Genomic DNA, 25,000 nt, shown 5'->3' on the forward strand with positions numbered 1-25,000 from the left:
GTTCATCATAGAGTAAAAGTCCATAAAGAGCAATTAATGACCTATCGACAATATGTAAAATAATCATAACAATAACAATGATGATAAAAATGATGTAATGATATTAGTGATAAGGGATCAATCATAACAATGATAATGATTCTAGTGATAATAAAAATGAGTACAAATACTTATCATCATTATTTCTATTCAACCTTCTAAGTCTCTCCCCTTTCTTAAAGGTCGTTAGTTCGTGTTTGTTGCTTACTCTTTTATCCTCCCTGCTCGCCTAAATTCTGCAAAGAAATTGCATGTATGTTTGCACTCTTCCCGCGAACGGAACGGAAGATCGGAGTAAACTGCTTCCGGTTATGAAAACCACCCCCTTCTTCCCTTCTTTTGGTCTTTGGACGCACCCCCCTCAACCCTCCTCCTCTCTATTCCTCCCTATGGATGTCTTTCCTCCTCCCCCCTCCCTCTCATTCTCTCTCTTCCCCCCTTCCTCCTCCCTCCTCCCTCTCATTCCCTCTCTCCCCCCCTTCCTCCCATCCCTCCCTCTCATTCTCTCTTCTTCCCCCTTCCTCCTCCCCCCTCCCTCTCATTCTCTCTCTTCCCCCCTTCCTCCTCCCTCCTCCTTCTCATTCTCTCTTCTCCCCCCTTCCTCCCATCCCTCCCTCTCATTCTCTCTTCTCCCCCCTCCCTCTCATTCTATCTCTTCCCCCCTTCCTCCCATCCCTCCTCCCTCTCATTCCCTCTCTCCCCCCCTTCCTCCCATCCCTCCCCCAGCTCCCACACAGGATCCTTAACCGAATAATGGCAGTTTCTCCGCCCAGGTGCCCTGACTTCGCTCCCTTCGCACCTCCTTCTCAACCCCCGCCCCCCCCCCCCCCGTGCCGCTCCCTTCTTGCTCTCTTTCGTTTCCCCTTTCTTCTTCTTCCACCTTCGTCCCCCATCTGCACCCCCTGTACTCCCCCCCCCCTCCTTCTACTTCCGCCTCCCCTGTCCCCCTTTTCCCTTCCCACCGCCCCGAGCGCTAACTGATCGGTTTAATCTCCTCTTGTTCGTCGTGTCGCCCTCAGTTATTGAATGGTTACCTTTTACTCGTAAGCTGATATATTTTTGTATTTATCAACCGTGTGAAATCAATCAAGCAATGTAATTCATAGTGAAACTAAATGTTATTTGTTCCCGGTTTTCGCAGTTCGACGATGACGAAGAAAGAAAGAAAGAAAAAAGAAAAAAAAAAGAAGAAAGCATCAACAGAAGAACCACAACGCCATCGCGTCTAAGGCATTTATATAACGCATTTCCCGATTAGCGAAATCATTCGCAATTCCCGGCGTTCGTTGTCTGCTCGTTCTTGATGTGAGGGAAAGGGCGACGCGAAGGGGACGCCACTCACCCTGAGCCTTAGGGGCGTGGGGTCTTGGGTTTCGGAGGGGGTCCAGAAGGAAAGGAGGGGCCTGGAAGGGGCCTTAAAAAATGGGTGCAGAGGGGGAAGGGGGGCTGGGTCTGAAAAGGGGCTCCAAGAGGGCTTGAAATGGGGTCTAGGGGAGATGGGGTCTAGAAAGTGGATCTATGAGGGTCTATCTACGGGAGTCAGGGGCTTGGCATGGGGTTGAGGTGGTGCTGGGTGGGGGGGGGGGAGGAGTAAAGGCCTGGCAGTGGTGGGATTTCGGGCACAAGATAAAAGAGATAAAATGTGCATATCAACGGATAGAGGGAGAGGGTGTGCATGGAAGAAGGTCGGGGAAGGGGGGCTTGAAGGAAGCACATTGTCACTCTGTTGTCCTTAATCAAAGGCATCATCTGAGGTGTATTATCACGGGGTGGGGGGGGGGGGAGGAGTCTGGGTTTGCAAACGAAGGAAGTCTTTGTTCTTGCTCCTCCCCTTCTTCCCCCCCCCCCCCCCCCCCGTCGCACCCTCTCTTGGTCTCTTGTTCCCTCCCGTTCGATCAGGCTCTCTCCTGGCGCGTCTTCAGACGTTCCTTCTTCTCTCATCCCTCTTCTTCTTTCTCTTTCTCCTCGCCGTCACTTCCTTCCTTTTCTTCCACTACTATTTATCATAATCAGTTTCGCCATTTGGTTTGTTATACCATTATTATCATTATGATTATTATCATTACTAGTATCCTTCTTATCATCATCATCATCATCTCTACCGTCCCCACCTCCATCATCTTCAGTATCATCATCATCATCATCATCATCACAAACTCCTTCCTTACCCCCCCCCCCCTCCACCTCCTTCCCCAGACGCCCTTGTAAGCGCCAAGGAGATCCTGGCGTGTAACGAGAGGCTTCCTGAAGACCCATGCAGATGGCTAAGGACTCCGGTGCGCAGATGGAAGGAGCGACGCGACCACTTGCGAGAGAGACGACAGGTTCTGCCTTACTAACTACGTACTAAAGGTCTTTTTTATTTTCCTATTTCTGTGCCAGAACACCACGGTCTTCGTTTCCCCCAACACCAACTATACGACTTCGATTATCATCACCATCACAGCTTCATCGTCCCCTACTTCACCACAGCTACCACTGTCCATACCATCGCCTCCATGGCAGTCCTACTGACGCTACCATGACTATTACTACCCCCACTATCATACTACCGTGGTCATTACTACCACCACAACCATCACCACACACCGATATGGTGTACTTCCAGCAAATGTACCCAAAGTTTGGAATTCTTAAGGCAAATAGGTATAATATCATGAGTTAAGAGAAGGTATATCATCAGTAACGTAACATTAATAGCATGGTGCGGTCTGTTTTTTGGCTTGAAAAGTTGATTAAATAATCCTAAATGCTATGTATGTATATGAAAAGACTCAAGAATTAAGTCAACCTGAATACGAAGTCACACACAGCTATATCTGCTAAACTTGCCGCTTATCTCATTTGCTGTTTTTAATTGAATTTCTGATGTTAAATGTCCGTTCATTTATTCATTTTACAGCAGCTTCATGGAGGAGGGTAAAATTGTTTTGCCTACCCACTCATCACTAACTTTAAAGGTTCTTACGTTGGTATTATCTTTCCACCCGCCCTATCTTTTCCTTCTCATTTGAATTTCCGTTCAGTGGCGAGAACAAAACGGGTAAACACAATAGTTTGCTCCGTCACACTCGCAAACATGCTTAACCTAACCTGCGTGGACATTAAGTTCGCGTTTCGTTTTCTTTCTTCTATAGACAGACTTACAGTTTACAATAGCCTAATATGGCGTATGTCAGCGAGATCTTTAGGTAAACATTTTCAATGATCGACTGTAGTATTTACTTTATTCTCAAGAAAAGCGTCAAATACTCTTTACGTGTGATAACCACTGGACTCTACCAGAAAGGCCCAACTTACCCTCCAGCTCTGCTAATGAAGGTAAGTAGAGTATGGTTTGGAGCCAATTATTTATGCATTAGAGCTTTGTTTTTTAACGGCCAGCTTGTTTGATGTTCTTGGCCCTGTCAGTGTGAGATTCGAGATGTAAATTAAATCTAAATGTAGATCTAAAATAAAATGGTTTGTATAAAGCTCAATTTCGCAAAAGTAAGCGGTAGTGAATTATTATTTGCCTTTGCCAGAGATCAATTATATATATACATATATATATATATATTATAAATATATATATATATTAAGATAATATTTATATATATATATATATAATATAACAAACATATATTATATTTATCTATACTATATATATATATATATACATATTTATATATATATATATAGATTTATCTATACTATATATATATATTATAAAATAATATATAATATATTTATCTTTACTGAATATATAATATGTATATATATATATATATAATATATGTATATATATATAATATATTTATGTGTAGATACTATCTATATATGTAATATGTGTGTATATGTCTATATATGTAATGTGGAATATGTAAGTATATATATCCATATATTTATATGTATATGTATATATGTATGTATACATAATACATACATACATACATATATATATATATATATATATATATATATATATATATATATATATATATGTATCTATATGGATAGATAGATAGATAGATTATTATATGTACATATACATATATACATATATGTATATGTAAATATGTATATATACATATATGTATATGTATATATGTATATATATTTGTTAATATATATGTATATATATGTATAATTTTGAATATATATATTTTGCATGAATAGTAAAAAATATTTTATATATACAAAGATATAAATGTATATGTATACAAATACTTATATACATATACTTTTGTAACTTTGCATATATAAGATATTTTTTTTCTATTCATGCAAAAAATATATATAAATTCAAAATTATATATATATATACATTTATACATACACACACACACACACACACACACACACACACACACACACACACACACAAAATTTTATATATATATATATATATATATATTATATATATACTAATATTCTATATATATTTTTATATATATTCATATATATAATATATATATTATTTAATATATATTTATTATATATATATATTTATATATATACATACTTATATATATTCTATTATATATATCATATATATGATATATATATAGTTTTTATATATATATAACAATAATAATAATAATAATAATAATGATAATAATAATAATAATAATAATGATAAAACACTGCCACAGTTCATATTGTGGCAGTGTTTTATTATATCTGTATTGTGCACGTGTTTGTGTTTTGTGATTCATATATGTATGTGTATGTATATATATATGTCTGTGTATGTATATATGTTCATATACATCTCTCTCTCTCTCTCTCTCTCTCTCTCTCTCTCTCTCTCTCTATATATATATATATATATATATATATATATATATATATATATATATATATGTATGTGTGTGTGTGTGTGTGTATGTGTGTTTATGATTTATATATACGTATGTACATAAGAATATCTATACAAACACACGCTCTCTCTCTCATACACACATATTTATTTATATATATTTATATACATATTATTTAAATGTAAATTATTCAATTTTTTAATCATTCTTATTGTCTTCCTATCTTCCATTAAAAAATTAAAATGTAGATTGATTTTTCTGTGAAAGCCAACTACATTTCCTGCCTTGTGGAACGGAGAGAAAGTCGAGTAAGTTTCTCACTTTCTTTTCGCAGCGATTTCGACCATTAAAAAAATGGGGAAACAGTCAAAGGCGGGACCTTTGACTTCTAGGGCAGTCCAAGGCTTTTTATGGGATTCAACGGGCAATAATACGATGCAAAAAGAGGCTGTGTATGAATAGGATCAATGAAACATCACACTCCTCATACGCATGTTATTTTGTGTTGACGGTCGGTCGGCGCATACTAAAACCCACGCTGTTTTGTATGGAAATGAACTCTCTCAGCAAGTCAGTTATCTTTAACTAAATCAGACACTGCCTCATTATTTTCCTGCACAGCGCCGTCATATTCTTATTTACTATATGCCCTATAAGGAAGATTGTACATAGAATGCGACATAACACTGAGCGCCATCTTTGTTTACAAATGTGACGTAACGAATGGCCTGTCACAAGCTGGCTTTGTATTGAAAATCAACCTCGTTGAGAACTGACTGGCTTCAATTGCCCTAACCAGGTAAACACTAATTAAAATGTCAAAAATAGATATTAAGTCAAAGTAACCCGCCAAACTTGGTCGCGTAGATCAACTAAAGATCCAAGGAATAGATCTAGGGAAATGGTCTGTCTGGATTTGATGATGTTCCCACTGCAATAATTCTGCGTTAATCTTTCATGGCGCATTTATTGGCTATGAAATAAGGCAATAACCTCGACAGTTGTTTTGGCGCAGCAATGCCGTCGTTATTTTGGGACACAAACAACACAACACGGCAATGCCCATATTCGGGATTTAAGCAAGGCAAGGTCCCAAAAGACAATCTTCTCCTCAAAAGTGAAACAGTTTTAAGAGAGATAATAATAAAGATCTCCCGTTTGTCCACAATTCTTTGTGCAATTCGCCCAAAGAAAAGGCAACTCGAATCACAAACGAATCGCGTAGTTGTTTCCGCATGTAGATGAACAGCGATAGTGATGGCGATGCGACGGAGATAGCGATTGATATGGAAGCAAGAAGTGCAGTAATGATGCAGTAATCATTACCAGCATCACAGCTGCAAGTCGCCATGCATTATCCATGACATTCGATTGGCAAAGTGGGTTTCATCATCATGATAATCGACGCTGTTCTCTTGTCGCCTGCTCCGTTCCGACTCGGCTCCGTCTCGTGCCGGCCAACGTGAGGCTTGTGCGCGGCGGAAACAGGGAAGAAGGAAAGGCCAGATGAAGGTCGGGGAACATGAATACAATCAACATCCATTTCTATAGAACACACACACACATACACATGAGCATGCCCATGCCCGTGCACATGCACATGCACAAACACATACACATACACATGCACATGCACACATACAAATACAGATACACAGATACACTTACACACAGATACACATACACACACAGATACACATACACATACACATACACACACATATACATACACATACACATAAAAATATACATTGACACGCACACCCCCACAAACACGCGCGCACATATATGTATATATATATATATATATATATATATATATATATATATATATATATATATATATATATGTATATTATATTTATATATGTATATTACTCATTATTTATGTATATTTAATAATATATTATTTATATGTATGTAATATATCTATTCAAAATATATATGTATATTATATCTATATTTATATTATCTATATATTATATCTTATTTGTATATATTTATATATATAAGTATATATATATAGTATATATATACGTTATACATATATATATATATATTTATATATATATATATGATAATATATATATATCTAATATATATATATATATGCTATAAATATATATATATATATATATATATTTATTATATTTATATTATATATATATATAAATATATATATATATATATATATATATATATATATATATATATATAATATTAATATTATATATATATAATTATACAGTGATGTGACGAGAGAGGAGAGAGAGTAGAGGAGAGATGTGATAAAACAAAACAGCTTGTTTGATGAACTTATCTACTTTGGATGCGGTCATCTTACTTGTTTTAGAATAACGTAAAATTGATTCATAAATCGTCTAACTCGTACGAAGGAAAGATGTTAGAATTTCTTTTGATTAAAAAGCTTCCCAATTTTAACTTAAGTGCTTGGTGGGAAAAGCATTCCTTAACCATTCTTCGGTGACCTGATGCAGCCATTGTTCCTGTCATCCTTTCTAGTATATATTCTTGTCAAAATTTACTTCTACTATTAATTTTTTGGTTTGCTTATGCCTGATGAGGAACTTTCAATAAAAGTTCGAAATGTCGCAAGTTTTTCTTTTCTTATTGTGGCAGTGTTTTATTATATCTGTGGTGTGTACGTTACTGTGTTTGTATTATACATACATACATACATACATACATATATATATATATATATATATATATATATATATATATATATATATAGAGATATTATGTTATTATATATTGTTAATATTTACATATATATACTTTTATATATGTACATTTATATATATACTATATATGGCATAGAAGTTATATATATATTTTATATATATATTTTATATATATAATATATATTTATATATATATATATATATATGTATGTATCTAATTTATATATCTCAGATAATATATAGATTTTATATTTCTTTTAATATACTTTATATATATATATTATATATGATATATATATATATATATATATGTATATTATATTACACATAACTCCATATTATATATATATATATATACTAAATATATATCTAATTATATTTATATATATATATTGTGTATATATAGCATATATATATATGGATATAGTATAATGAGATGATATATTACATAGATATATGCCACATTTATCATTGAAAGATATATAGTTATATATATAGATATGTATATATACCTATATATGTATATATATAATTTATATATATGTATAATGTATAATATATCTGTATATATATTTATATTTTATGTATATATATACTTATATATATGTATTATATATACATATATATGTATATATATATATATGTATATATAGATCTATGTAGATATATGTATATAACATATATATATTAACATATATATATATATTGAATATTATATATTATATCACATTAGTTTTTATATATATATATGTATGTGCATTAGTATAAATATTTTATGTATACATATATACATATATTATTATACATATATATATATATATATATATATATATATAGTATATATATATATTATATATATATATATGTTTATTGACATATATACATGTATATATATATAAAAACCACATACACACACACACACACCTTTATATATATATATAGTTATATATATATATATACATAAATGTATATACGTATTTAGATAGATATATTGATATAGTAATTTTATATACATTGACACCATATATATATATATATATACATATATACATATACTATAATTATATATTTACATATATATATACATACTTATATATATATATATATATTATATATAATATATATGCCATATATTACTTAATATTATACCATATATATAAAGTATTGTATATATTACATATATACGCAATATTTTATAAATACTTATATATGAACAATACATATATATATTACATATCTACATATATATTATATATATATATATATATTTATATATATACTAGATATATATATATATAAATAATATATATATATTATATCCTATATATATATATAAGTATAATATTAAAATATATGTATACCTATATATTTATCTATATATATATAATATATAAATATATATATATATATCTTTGTATATGATATATATAACATCTATACATTTATATATATATATTATATACTTTATATACTAAATAAATATAGTATATATACATATATATATATATGAATATATATATATATATACCCAATATATATATATATATATAGATTATATTTATTATATATTACATATATACATTATTATATAAATATCTATATACATATATATGTAATATATTATATATATATATTTATATATATATATATATATATATAATATATATATATACTTATATATAATATACATTTATATATAAATAATATGTTTTATAGTATATACATATATATATATATAATACATATTTTATATGTATATGATATATTTTATATATCTATCTCTCTCTCTCTCTATATATATATATATATATATATATATATATATATTATATATATATATATACATATATTTATCTATATTATACATATATATGTATAATATATATATATATATAATTATCTATATATATAAATATATATATGTATATATATATATATATATATATATATAGAGAGAAAGGGAGAGAGAGAGGAGAGAGGAGAGATCGGAGAGAGAGAGAGAGAAAGAGAGAGAAAGTTTCCGTGTGCGAGTGTGTGTGTTTGTGCGTGTGTTTGTGTGTGTGTGTGTTGTGTGTGTTGATGTATTGTGTGTTAGTGTGTGTGTGTGTGTATGATGCTTATATATGATATATATATGTATATATACTATATATATATATATATATATATTATATATATGTATATATATATATATATATATATATATATATATATAATTTATATATATAATATATATATACGTATTATATATGTATATGCATATATATAATATATATATATATATATATATATATATATTATATATATATATATCTATCTATATATATTTATATATATATACAATTACATATATATGTTGGATATATATATATATATATGAATATCTATATATAAATATATATTTATATATATATATATATTACAACATATATATATATATATATACATATATATAATATCGGTATATTTATATACATATAATTATGTTATATACATATATATGTATATATGTATATGGTTATATATATATATATATATCTATAATATCTATATATATACATTCTAGGTATATATATATATATATATACATATATAGTATATATATATATATATATATATATATATTATATATATATATGTATATATATTATATTATATATATCGATATATATATTATATAAATATATTATGTAATATATATCCTTATCGATATATATATATTATATATATATATATATATTATATATATATGTATATATATATATATTATATATCCTTATTTATATATATATTTGAATATGATAGTTTATATTAATATATTTTTATATATATATAAATGTACATATATTGTATATATTTACATATATATGTATATATATATATATCTATATATATATATAATTATATATATATATATTATAATATATATATATAATATATATATATATATATATATACATATATATATACATATTTACATATGTTATATATATATATCATATATATCTATATATATATATAATATACATATATATATATATTATATGCATTATATATATATATATGTGGGTGTGTGTGTGTGTTGTGTGTGTGTGTGTGTGTGTGTGTGTGTGTGTGTGTGTGTGTGTGTGTTTGTGTGTGTGTGTGTGTTTTGTGTAGAATATACATTTATATGTAGTATTATATATATATATATATAGTATTATATATAAATGATGATATATATATATATATATATATATATATATATATTATTACATATACACACACATATATATGGATATATAACATATATATATATATTATTATTAATATATATATCATAATATATATTATTATATATATATATTCATATATATATATATATCGATATATATGTCTTATATATATTTAGTATATACATTATATTACATATTACTCACATATATATATATATATATAGTGTGTGTGTCTGTGTGTTGTGTGGTGTGTGTGTGTTATGTGCTGTGTATATATACTATATATAGATATATGTATATATAATACATAATATATATATATATATATTACATATATATATATATAACATATAGACATATATATATAGATATATATGTTTAATATATATATATATAGGTATTATACATATTTATATATATATATATATAATATATTATATATATATATATATTAATTTTAATATATATATATATATATTTGCATATATACTATTTATATATTTTTCTCTATGTATCTACTATATATTTATATATAATATATATGTTATATATATAATATATATATATATATTAATATGTTATATACTTATGTATATATTATTAATATATATGTATATATATATATATATATATATATATATATATATATATTGTAATACATATATATATATATTGTATATTTATGTAATATATATATATATATTTACTATAAATATATTATATATAATATATATTATTATACACTTATATATATATATATATATGATATATATGTATGTAAAATGGATATATATGTATATTTTTTACATATGTACGATGTGTACATATATATATATATATTATATATACTATACTATATATATATATATAATATATACCTATATATATAATATTTATATATATATTTGTATATGTACATATTTATATATATTTATATATATGTATTATTTATTCAAATTTTATACATGCACATACACACCTTATATACATATATATTTATATATAGATATATATACATATATGTATATATTATATATTATAGATAGATTGATATATATATTATATACATTATATATTACATATATATATGTATATATATATATATATATATATATTTATATATTATAATATATATATTATATATATATATACATATACTTTTTTTTTGGTTTATAATCTTATCTATCTCATATATTGTATACTATATATTCTATTATATATATATATATATATATATATATATACATATATATATATATTTATATATATATGATAATTAGATAGATACATATAATCAGGGACGTTTTGTTATACATTATATATATTCATAAATATATATATATATATATATATATATTACTATATATACTATATATAAAATATTATTTATATATATATATATATATATGTAATATATATTTATACATATATTTTAAAATATATATATATATATATATATATATATTATATATATATATACATATATATGAATATTTATATATATATTTATATATATATATATATATATATATATTATATATATATATTATATATATATAGATAGTATATACATATATATATAAATTAAATACTACATATACATATACACATGCATATAAGTATATATATATGTATATTATATATATATACTATATATTATATATATATTATATAGTATATATATATATATATAGTTACATATGTTATATATATATATTATATATATATATGTTATATATATATAGAATTATATATATATATTATATATATATATCTATATATCATTACATAGTGATATTTATATATAGATATATATGCATTATATATATTAATATATATATATATATTATATATATATATATAGTATATATATGTATATTTTTATGTTTATTTACTGTTTTTACATATGTGTAGATATATATGGTATCTATATGTATATATATATATATATATGTATATATATATATATATATATATAATTCATATATACTATATATATTTATATATCTAAATATATATATATGTATATATACATATATATAGATATATTGTGTATATATATATATATATATTATATATATATATTACATGTATATATATATACATACATTACATATTATATCCATTTATATATATATATTTATATACATATATATCGTATCTATATATTATATATTTATATACCATATATATATTGTGAATATATAGTTATATTTATATATATTACATATAAAATGTACTTATATTCTATATTTAGACATATATATTCATATTTTATATATATATATATATATATATTATATATATAGTATATGGTATATATATATATATATAGATTATATATACACGTGTGTGTGTGTGTGGGTGTGGTGTGTTTCTGTGTAGAGTTTAATATATATATATATGTTTCTATTTAATATATATATATTATATATATATATATATTTATATTCATTTGTATATATTGAAATATATATAAATTAAGTATATATTCAAATGTATATACTATATATATATATATATATAGATTCATATTTATATATATATAATATATATATATATATTATATATAATATATATTTCTACACAGGAAACCACACACACACACCACACACACACCACTCATGTGTATATATATATGGTGTGTGGGTTTATGTGTGATTGTGTGTGTGGTCGTGTGTGTAGGTGGTGTGTTTCTGTGTAGAAATATAAATATGTCTATATTATAATATATATATATATATATATGTCATATATAGTTACTATTATATATTTATATTTCTATATATATTTACATGACATATATTAATATCTTAATATATATGCATACATACATATATATATATATAATTATATATATATAATATATATATATATATATATATATATATTATATATATTATATACTACATTATATACATTTGATCATTGGACATATATGGATATATATTATTATATATGTAGTTATATATATATATATATATATATATATATATATATAAATATATATTATAAATAAAGAATATTTCATATATATATATATTGTTTATATATATTACTATCATATATATTATATATATATATATCTATATATTTATAGTGCATAACTATATGAATATATATATATATATAGCTATATATATATATATATCATAGTTATCAGAGATATATATATATAATCCTTCTTTTATATATATATGATATATATAGATAGATAAGATAGATATTATAGATTTCGATAGATGCTTATAATCAGAGTTAGTATTTATTTCTAGTATCGATATATATTCATATATATATAGTATATATATTATATATATATATATATATATACGATATATATATATGAATTTATATTATCATAATAATTATGCACATATATGCATATATATAATAGTATTATATATATATATAGATATAATATATATATTATATAAGCATATATATATCACTATATATATAATATATATATATATATATTATATATAATTAGATATTAATTAGGCTATATAGATATAGATAGGTTACATATATATCAACGTTTGTATATAAATATATTACATAATATATATATATATATGTGTATAATATTATATATATATATATATATACTATCATATTTATTATTATATATATATGTATATATATTTACTACATACTTATATATATATATGAAAATCTTATATATAATATATGTACATATTATATTATATATGTATATATATATATTTATATATATATAATATATTTAATATATATATATATATATGACTTGCAAAACACTCTTCGTGTTGTAATGAGCAGGAATAAAACCCACTATACCACAAAACAGATTTATTGAAAATGATGACGAAACAGCTTTCGGGATCCATCTGGATCCCATCTTCAGGTCTGAGGAGAAAGAGAACAAGGGGTATATATAAAAGGGCTAAAGGGGGGAGAAAACAGGGCGTGCTAGAAGGTCAAGGCTAGGGGGGGAGGACAGAGATGGAGGGAACGGAAAACGGAGGCAGGCGGCGGAACAGGGAACGGAAACAGGGGCAGGTCAGATCAGGTCATAGGTCCGGCGGTCATGTGTGGAACGGGTGTCCGGGGGTTATAAGGTAACAAGCGGAGAATGTGCGCGAGGATTAGGAGACCATCAGGCAGGAGGGAAGGAAAAACCACTGTTTAAGGTTGACATTTGCAGCCTGTTGATGAGACGAGAAGATTCACCAATCTGCGCGGCATGGGACATCAGCGGAAGGCGAACAGGAATGCGTGAGAGCTGACCAATCTATGCGATGTTCCTGTGTCCCATTAGGTGGCAGAGCAGAGGGAGCGTTGTTGGTGCCTGTCCCCTGGAAAACGGCTTTTTTTTTTTTTTTTTGCTTTTTTTTTTGTTACTTGTGTTGGGACACACGTTTGTTGAGACAGGCGCCAAGTGGGTCCCCGAAGTATTGCTTCTCACAGGGAGGAGCAGGGGGATGGCATAGGTGCCTATCTTGGCAGACGAAGGAGGACGGGATGTGTGGACCAGGTTGCGGACGGAGAGAGTGTTAACCTGGCGACAGGTAAGCCTGCAGTTTGGAGAGGGTGCCAGTCGAAGCGACGAAGAGTGAGTGGATTTCCTCGGTATTAAGAAGATCTGAGGACCGGCAGGTGAGAAGTCTCTCTGGGGGGAGGATCCTGGTTAGAAGGTAACGTCGGGCGTTGGAGAGCGCGGCCAGGCGTCAAGGACGAAGCGAGGGTACCTCAAGCACAGCTTGCGAAGGATCGACCGAAGAAAATCGATCTCTGACATGAGCATCCAGGTGCTGTGGCGTCACAAAATGCGGAGAGCACGGAGAAAGAGAGAAACAGAAAGGAGGAAAAGAAAGAGAGCGGTGTGGCCTGACACCTCTCTTAACATGGACGGCAGGGTGGTAGGAGAGAAGTGTATATACCATCCCGCTTGTGCATGGGTTTTCTATACACTGAAAAAGAGAGGGAGTCACCTGAGCGAGTGGACTAAGGTGTACCAAAGAAGGGGAGCTGATCGTCTACCTCCCATTCAACCTTGAAACGAATGGACGGAGAGATGAGAATTTTTCAGCTTATCCAGAAGTCCGATGGAAGAGAGCAGGATCATGGGGGCCAGAGGGCAAACGCGACGTCGGTCGACGTATTCTCAGCCAAATAGCAGGACGAAGGGAGATGGAGGGAAGAAGCTCAGCCTCAAAGGTACTCCATGAACAGGTTGGCCCAAGACAGGAGAAAGGGGGAGAGCCCATGGCGACACCGAAGGTCTGAGAGTAAAATACGTCCTTCGAAAGAGAAGAGGATTGAATCCACACACCAGACGGATCAGCTGAAGAAAGACGGCAGTAGGCAGTGGAAGGCTGGGGGTCGACTTCAGGGAGAAAGATTCCTCAGCAAGAAGGCAAAGGACATCGTTTCCGGAGCGGGACGTTCGTTGAAAAGAGATTCGACAGTCCAGACTCATCATGGTCGAGGGGCGCGTGACCCCGACGAACACGGGCGATGAAGGTGCCTGTGAAGTGGCGAAGGTGGGCGGGCGAGAAGGTGCTCCAGAAGTGAGAGTAAGGGGACTGAGACCAGCCAGGAAGGCAAGAGGGTGCGTCACAGAGCCTCGGGAGGAGAATGATTTGGGGCGCAGGGGGCCACGTCAGGTTTATGGTTTTTGGGTAACCGCATTAAGAAGTGAGGAAGGCCGGGGATATTATAAGACACCTGAACCTTTGGTAAAGGTTTCGCTTCTCAGGGCAACCGGACGCTAGCTGCTTTAGGCGACGATGTGAATGGCGGCAGCAAGTTCAGTTCACAGTGGGTTGTATCTGGTCAGGGAGAGCATACGTGGCGGACTGGTTTCGTCCAATAGGTTCCTGGGCTCTTCTGCAAGGTAGGGGACGCTTTGGTCGAGCGACACCACTACGAGTTGCCTTTTGTCAGAGAGGCACAAAAATGGTGTACATCCAATCCCTACATGTTGCTCATTTTCAATAAATATGTTTTGTGTATAGTGGGTTTATCTGCCATTATTTATATATATATATATATATATATTATATATATATATATATATATATATATATATATATATATATATATCTATGTATATATATTAGATATAATATACTACATATATAATATACATTATACATATACACATGAATATAATATATATATATTATTATATTATCTAATTATGAACAAAATATATATATATATATATATATTAATATATTATATATATATAGTACTATTATGTATATATATATATATTATATATATATATATATATATATGATATAAGATATATATAATATATTTGGTTATTCGTAATAACACTGTGTATTTATTTGAATATGTCATATATAAATATACTCTCTCCATCTCTCATTAGGCGCTCTCTCTCTCTCTCTGCGTCAAGATCTCCACTCCTCGTACAGATCTCTCGTCTCCTCTCTCTCTATATATATATAATTGAAATATATATATAAACCTATATATATATATACTACTTGATACTATACACTACATACAATTATATATATATAGGTATATAATATATATATGAGATATATTATATATTTAGATGATATATTCTGTATGGTTATGGAAAAACTAACTATATGTATATATGTTTTATATTGACCAATATATATCAGCATATTATATACCTACATATACCATACATACATACAAAGTACACGCACACACAACGACACCACACGATCAGGCACACACTGTCACACACACACACACACACACACAGAACACACACAGCACAGCACATATACTATATATATATATATATTATATATATATAGTATAACTATATATATATATATATTTATATATATATATTCTACACTACTATACATTTATAATATTAATTTTTTATATATATATATAATATATATATATATATATATATTTATGTTATTTATTTATGTGTGATAGATATGCATATAAACTATGCTATGATATAACTATATATATATATATATATAATATACCAACTTAATATATAAAGCGTAAAATATATATATATATATATATATATATGTAATAAGATATATATATTTATTTGGTATTTAAATATATATATATTATATATACATATATATATATAACAGTATACTATAGTCGGTATATATATATATCTATATATATAGTATGTAATATATGTGTGTGTGTGAGTGTATAAATATCTATGTGTGTGTGTGTGTGTGTGTAGGTGTGTTGTGGTATTCATATATCTAATATATATATATATCCTCCATACATATATATAATACGAAATATATATGAAAAAATATATATATATATATAATATATATATATATTTGTATATATAGAACGATATATACATACATTAGGTTAACATATATATCGATTTATATATATATTATATACCACTATATATATTTATATATATATTTATATATATATATATATATTAATATATATATATATATATATATATATATGAATATATAGTTATATTTATATATTTTTATTATATATAAATGTAAATATTTATATATACATATATATATATATATATATATATATATATATATAGATATATATATATGATAAAGTAGATATTATAATATATATATATCATAAGCATTAGTATATTGAAATATATATAAATTATAAACTATATATCAAATATATATACATATATATATATTATATATATATAATATATATATATATATATATATATATATATATATATATATATATTTCTACACAGAAACACACACACACACACACACACACACACTCATGTGTATATATATATGTGTGTGTGTAATATATAATATAGTGTATGTGATGAGTGTGTGTGTCGAGTGTGATGTGTAGGTGTGTATTCTGTGTAGAATATATATATGTATATGTATATGTTATATATATATATATACCAACATATTATATATATATATATTATATATAAACTAGTCTAAAAATAGACAACTAGCATTATACTTGACATATTTTCACATATATATATATATGATATATATATTACTCTTCTATATATAATAATATATTATAATATATATATATATATATTCTAGGTATATATATATATAATATATTTATATATAGATATATATTATATATACAAATAAGCATTATATATATATGATATATATATATACATATATTATATATATATAATATATATATATATATATATCTATATATATATAATATATATATATATTATATATATATATATATTATATATATAAATATATATATATATATATATATATATATAATTTATACATATATATATATTATAGTGAGATTATATATATATATATATATATATATATATATATATAATATATATCATATATATATATATATAATATATTTATATATATATATATATAATATATATATATATATATATATAATAATATAAATATTAATATATTATATATATATCTAATATATATTGTATGTCTATTCATTCTATATATATATATATATATATATATAAAGTAGTATATATATATATATATATATATATAATTGGTTAATAGTATATAATATGTTCACACACACAACACACACACTCATTTAATATATATATATATATATATATATATATATATATATATATATATATATATACTCACTATATATATAAGATACTATATATTATATATATAATATATATATATAATAATAGTCAGTATATATGTATATATGTATAATATATATATATATATTTCTATATTTTGTATATATATATATATATATATATATATATGTATTAATATATATATATATATTCACGATATCTCACACGCACACTAGCATACGCACACGTAGGGGCAATACATGACACGACGCTCAATCACACCCCCCCCTCTCTAAACGAGCACACTACACATACACAGACAATCACACACCAGAACACACACACACACAACCACACACACACACACACAATTTCACATCACACACACACACGCACATACACGCACACACACACACACACACACACACACACACACACACACACACACACACACACACACACACACACACTCACACACGCACACACACACACACACACGCACACATACATACTTGCAATTTATTATGTTCTCGTGCAGCTAGTTAGTCGGAGGAGGAAAACGAAACACGTTATTACAGAAAATACCGACTTGATGAGGGATGCATGCAATAAAAGGCGATACAAGGTTTTTTGTGCAGGATAATGTGTTTGTTAATAAGGAGAAATGCTGGTACATCATGCATTTAATCCTGCAATTAATTGATTTATTTATCTAAGGCAGCAATATAGTGGTCTTGAAGTATAGATTGCATTAACTAATTTCTGAAATCAAGGGATCGTTGAAGATTTAAATTCATACTTTATGAGTGGCCTACATTGGGTTTAATTACTTAGATGACCTTTCGTGATACAAAGGAAGCCTCGTTTCACAGCTTTCCCAAAGTTTGTATAAAATCTTTGAATCTCCATTAGCCATTAGGCAATTTAATTACTTTGTCGATCCACCGTACTGCGATTGCACTTATATATTATGTTATTTAGTTATTTCAAATGTTTTCAGCGCTCAAATTACGGAAACTTGATGAGATTAACATGACTCAGTGAAGAGCATCACCCACCCCATACACACACACACACACACACACACACACACACACACACACACACACACACACACACACACACACACACACACACATATATTCATTTGTATATTTGTACATACATATTTTACATAAGTTTGCATTTATTATAAATCAGATGGCTTAACTAAGGTGGAAAAGGGGATATATATCTAGAAATGTGTACATCAATTTTTTGTTTTGTCATTCACCATTTCTCTGAAGAATATTGTTTATGTGACTGTGATTCATGCGCGTGTAGGAGCCGTATGTTGCAGATGTCTGACCAGTGTAGGTGTTCCTTTTTGTCAATGTATAAGTAGTTGTTTATGATTTTGTACATGATTGTTAGTCTCTGCACTGGTCTTGTTGTGTGAAGGGAATTCATGTTTGTTTGTTTTTATATGCGTGCTGCATAATAGAGGTTCTTCAGTCTGCAGTGTTGCATAAGAACGAATCTTGCATGTTCCTTTGTGTTCCTGTCGATGTTGGTGACTTTGAATAAGTGTGATTAGTATTCTAGGACAGAGTGGAGAGACGAATTGTGGGCTTTGCTCATTATTTCATGTGCGGTCATGAAGGTTCTTCCTAGCCAGCCACAGCCTTTGCCACCTTATTGTTTAGGTTCGTGTTAAAACTGACAGTAATGGCGAGATGATTGTCTGAGCTGACAAAATATGATACTCGTTTATGGAAGGCTTCCGGAACACCGGGTCATGAAATAAGCACAGTACGAAAGTAAAACAGGTGTTCCGTCCATTTCATCACACGCAACAACACGTGTGTATCTTTAGAGATCTCGAAAATTGAGTAAAGAGAGTACACGAAAGCTCCGATTTGGAGGAGAGATCCTCCTGTTGTGCCGTAGCGGGAGGAGAGGGACTGGTGACAGTCTTTTGTGTAGGACTGGAGCGAAATAAGGAGCAGAATCGTGACCACTTGCGATGAATTATTATGATTCATAGGACTAATTTCAACTCTTTTTGAGAGTCTATAAGAATGTTTTGAAACAAGCGAAACCCTTGATTGGCCCTGTCGTTGATGTACTAGAGCGTAGCAACAGGTGGAAGCTGGCAAAACATTTGATAGATCTTGTCTAGAAGAAAGTTGAAGCAAGTGGTTGTGTCAAGAGATGGTAAAGGGGCAAGAGTAGGATAAACATACAGACTCGGAATTCCAAGATCAGTCTACGGTCAAATATATAAGATGATTTTTTGTAGAACACAATTTAGCGTGACTTGTGAACCGCCCAAGCAGTAAATCGCTGACTCCAGGTGAGAAATCCTTGAGGTGTGTTCTCTTTCCTGCGTGTTTCTGGCGAGTGTATTCTTGTATTCTTGCGTGTTTGGTGCGAGTCCTTTGTGCGATCACTTGAAGTAGTTTGGACGGCTATTTTCGGAGGCATTGCGTTAGGATTTGGTATGGCGGGATTTTGATGAATGTACACGCATACACACATACACGCATACATACACATTTATACATATATATCTATCTCTATCTATATATATGTATATATCTATATACATATATACATACATATACATATATATATACATATATATATATATACATATATACATATATACATATATACACACATGTGTTTACATACATACATATATATATATATATATATATATATATATATATATATATACATATATACACAGTATATACATACATACATATATCTATGTGTGTGTGTGTGTGTCTGTATGTGTATTTGTATATGTACACACCGCATTCTTCCTCATGTGTGTAATTATTAGGGGTAAGGATAAAGGATAAGCCAGATTTGCGGAGCAGATGCTACGCCGGGCTCGTATGCACCGAGACGAGCCCGCCAATTATTAGGGGGATAATGGCCATCAGACAGACTTTCAGCGAATCTGCGTTAAAGCGCGCAATAGCTTGGCTCTCGCCCTCTGGTTGCAAGGCGCTCGAGAGCAACCAGAATTACACAAAGTGAGCCATTTCCGGCATCCTCCTCCACCTGTCTGGAGTCTTCCTTCCCTCTCTATCTCCCTCCTTACTCCCTTTCTCTTTCCTCCCCCTGTCTCCCTCGCTTCTTCTGTGTGTGTGTGTGTAATAATGATAGTATTTATGACAAAAAAGTTTATTGTAAAATTGTTACTTTACAACATTGGTATTTAAATACCTAATACAGTAAGGAACGGTAGACATATGATATCTGCGTGTGTTACATCTCGGCTTCCATATTTGGATTAACACCATCGCGGTGTTTCCCGGAAGGCGGAAGTCCCGAAGAAGGTCTCGAGGTCTCGCGGATCTGTCTATGTTTGCAGATTTTGCAGTTAACCCAGTCCCGACGGGGGCATTCCAGCCTCGCATGATACAATGCCGGGGCTCTCGAACGCATAGGCCTAAATCCGTTAAATAAACGACGCCGTATGACCGCCACCCAGCGAACGGGCCTTGAATGCGCGGTACCGTAGTGTACCGTAGTGTACCGTAGTGTACCGTAGTGTACCACCCGTCCAGAGAGGGTTTTGATACTCTCTTCGCTCTTGTAGGAGGTGATGCTTATTCTGTTCAGCGCCTCAGCCTAGGTCTAGGTAGTGGAGTTCTTTTCTGTAATTGATCTACCTTGATCATTCCAAAGGGTGTGATGGATGGGTGTCATAGTGGGCTGCTTATTTACAGGTAAGGTCGTATGGCAGTCGTCCACATGGGGAATAGGTCGTTCGAGGGTTGCTCTGAGCGACTTGAATTTGGATAACTTTATTTTTTCCTCGCTTTGAAATTACTTTTTTTTGTGCTGGTGAACTATTAGGTCGCCTCAGAGGCATGACCTAAGGGGTCGTTGTTTGTTAAATTTGACTTATCAATTTGATTCAATTTGAATTTTAATACCATGCACTACTTGGTATTTATTGATTATGGTAATGGCAATCTTGACGTTGATATAATCCTTCTACAACTACTTCTACTACCGATAATGCTAATGCATGATAATGGCGACGATGATGGTGATCGCGGTACTATAGCTGTTACTACTACTACTACTACCACTACTACTACTACCACTACTACTACTACTACTCTACTACTATTACTACTACTGCTGCTACTAATACTACCACTACTACTACTACTACTACTACTACTCTACTACTACTATTACTACTACCACTACTACTACTACTACTACTACTTCTACTACTACTACTACTACTACTACTACTATTATTACTACTGTTACTGCTACTACTGACGGTAATTGTAACAGAATATAGATAATCCTGATAATGATGATAGTACTGTTATTTCGAAAAGAAAAAAATAATACAACTGGTCTCTGTAGTGATGACGAAGAGAAGAAGGATTAATAATGCTGATGTGATGATGATTATAATAATGTGAGTGATAAGAATGGTTAACGGAATGATGATGACGACTGTGGTAATGTTGATAACAGCAACATAAATGATGATATGATAATAAACATAACCATAATATATATATATATATATATATATATATATATATATATATATATATATATATATATATATATATATATATATATATATATATATATATATATATATATATATATATATATACATATATACACAGTATATACATACATACATATATCTATGTGTGTGTGTGTGTGTGTCTGTGTCTGTCTGTATGTGTATTTGTATATGTACACACCGCATTCTTCCTCATGTGTGTAATTATTAGGGGTAAGGATAAAGGATAAGCCAGATTTGCGGAGCAGATGCTACGCCGGGCTCGTATGCACCGAGACGAACCTGCCAATTATTAAGGGGATAATGGCCATCAGACAGACTTTAAGCGAACCTGCGTTAAAGCGCGCAATAGCTTGGCTCTCGCCCTCCGCGCTCGAGAGCAACCAGAATGACACAAAGTGAGCCACTTCAGGCATCCTCCTCCACCTGTCTGGAGTCTTCCTTCCCTCTCTATCTCCCTCCTTACTCCCTTTCTCTTTCCTCCCCCTCTCTCCCTCGCTTCTTCTGTGTGTGTGTGTAATAATGATAGTATTTATGACAAAAAAGTTTAGAGTAAAATTGTTACTTTACAACATTGGTATTTAAATACCTAATACAGTAAGGAACGGTAGACATAGGATATCTGCGTGTGTTACATCTCGGCTTCCATATTTGGATTAACACCATCGCGGTGTTTCCCGGAAGGCGGAAGTCCCGAAGAAGGTCTCGAGGTCTCGCGGATCTGTCTATGTTTGCAGATTTTGCAGTTAACCCAGTCCCGACGGGGGCATTCCAGCCTCGCATGTGACAATGCCGGGGCTCTCGAACGCATAGGCCTAAATCCGTTAAATAAACGACGCCGTATGACCGTCACCCAGCGAACGGGCCTTGAATGCGCGGTACCGTAGTGTACCGTAGTGTACCGTAGTGTACCGTAGTGTACCACCCGTCCAGAGAGGGTTTTGATACTCTCTTCGCTCTTGTAGGAGGTGATGCTTATTCTGTTAAGCGCCTCAGCCTAGGTCTAGGTAGTGTAGTTCTTTTCTGTAATTGATCTACCTTGATCATTTCAAAGGGTGTGATGGACGGGTGTTATAGTG

Source organism: Penaeus japonicus, unplaced genomic scaffold, assembly GCF_977035675.1.
Source record: "Penaeus japonicus unplaced genomic scaffold, GWHDUDI00000001_assembly GWHDUDI00000040, whole genome shotgun sequence".
NCBI lineage: Eukaryota > Metazoa > Arthropoda > Malacostraca > Decapoda > Penaeidae > Penaeus > Penaeus japonicus.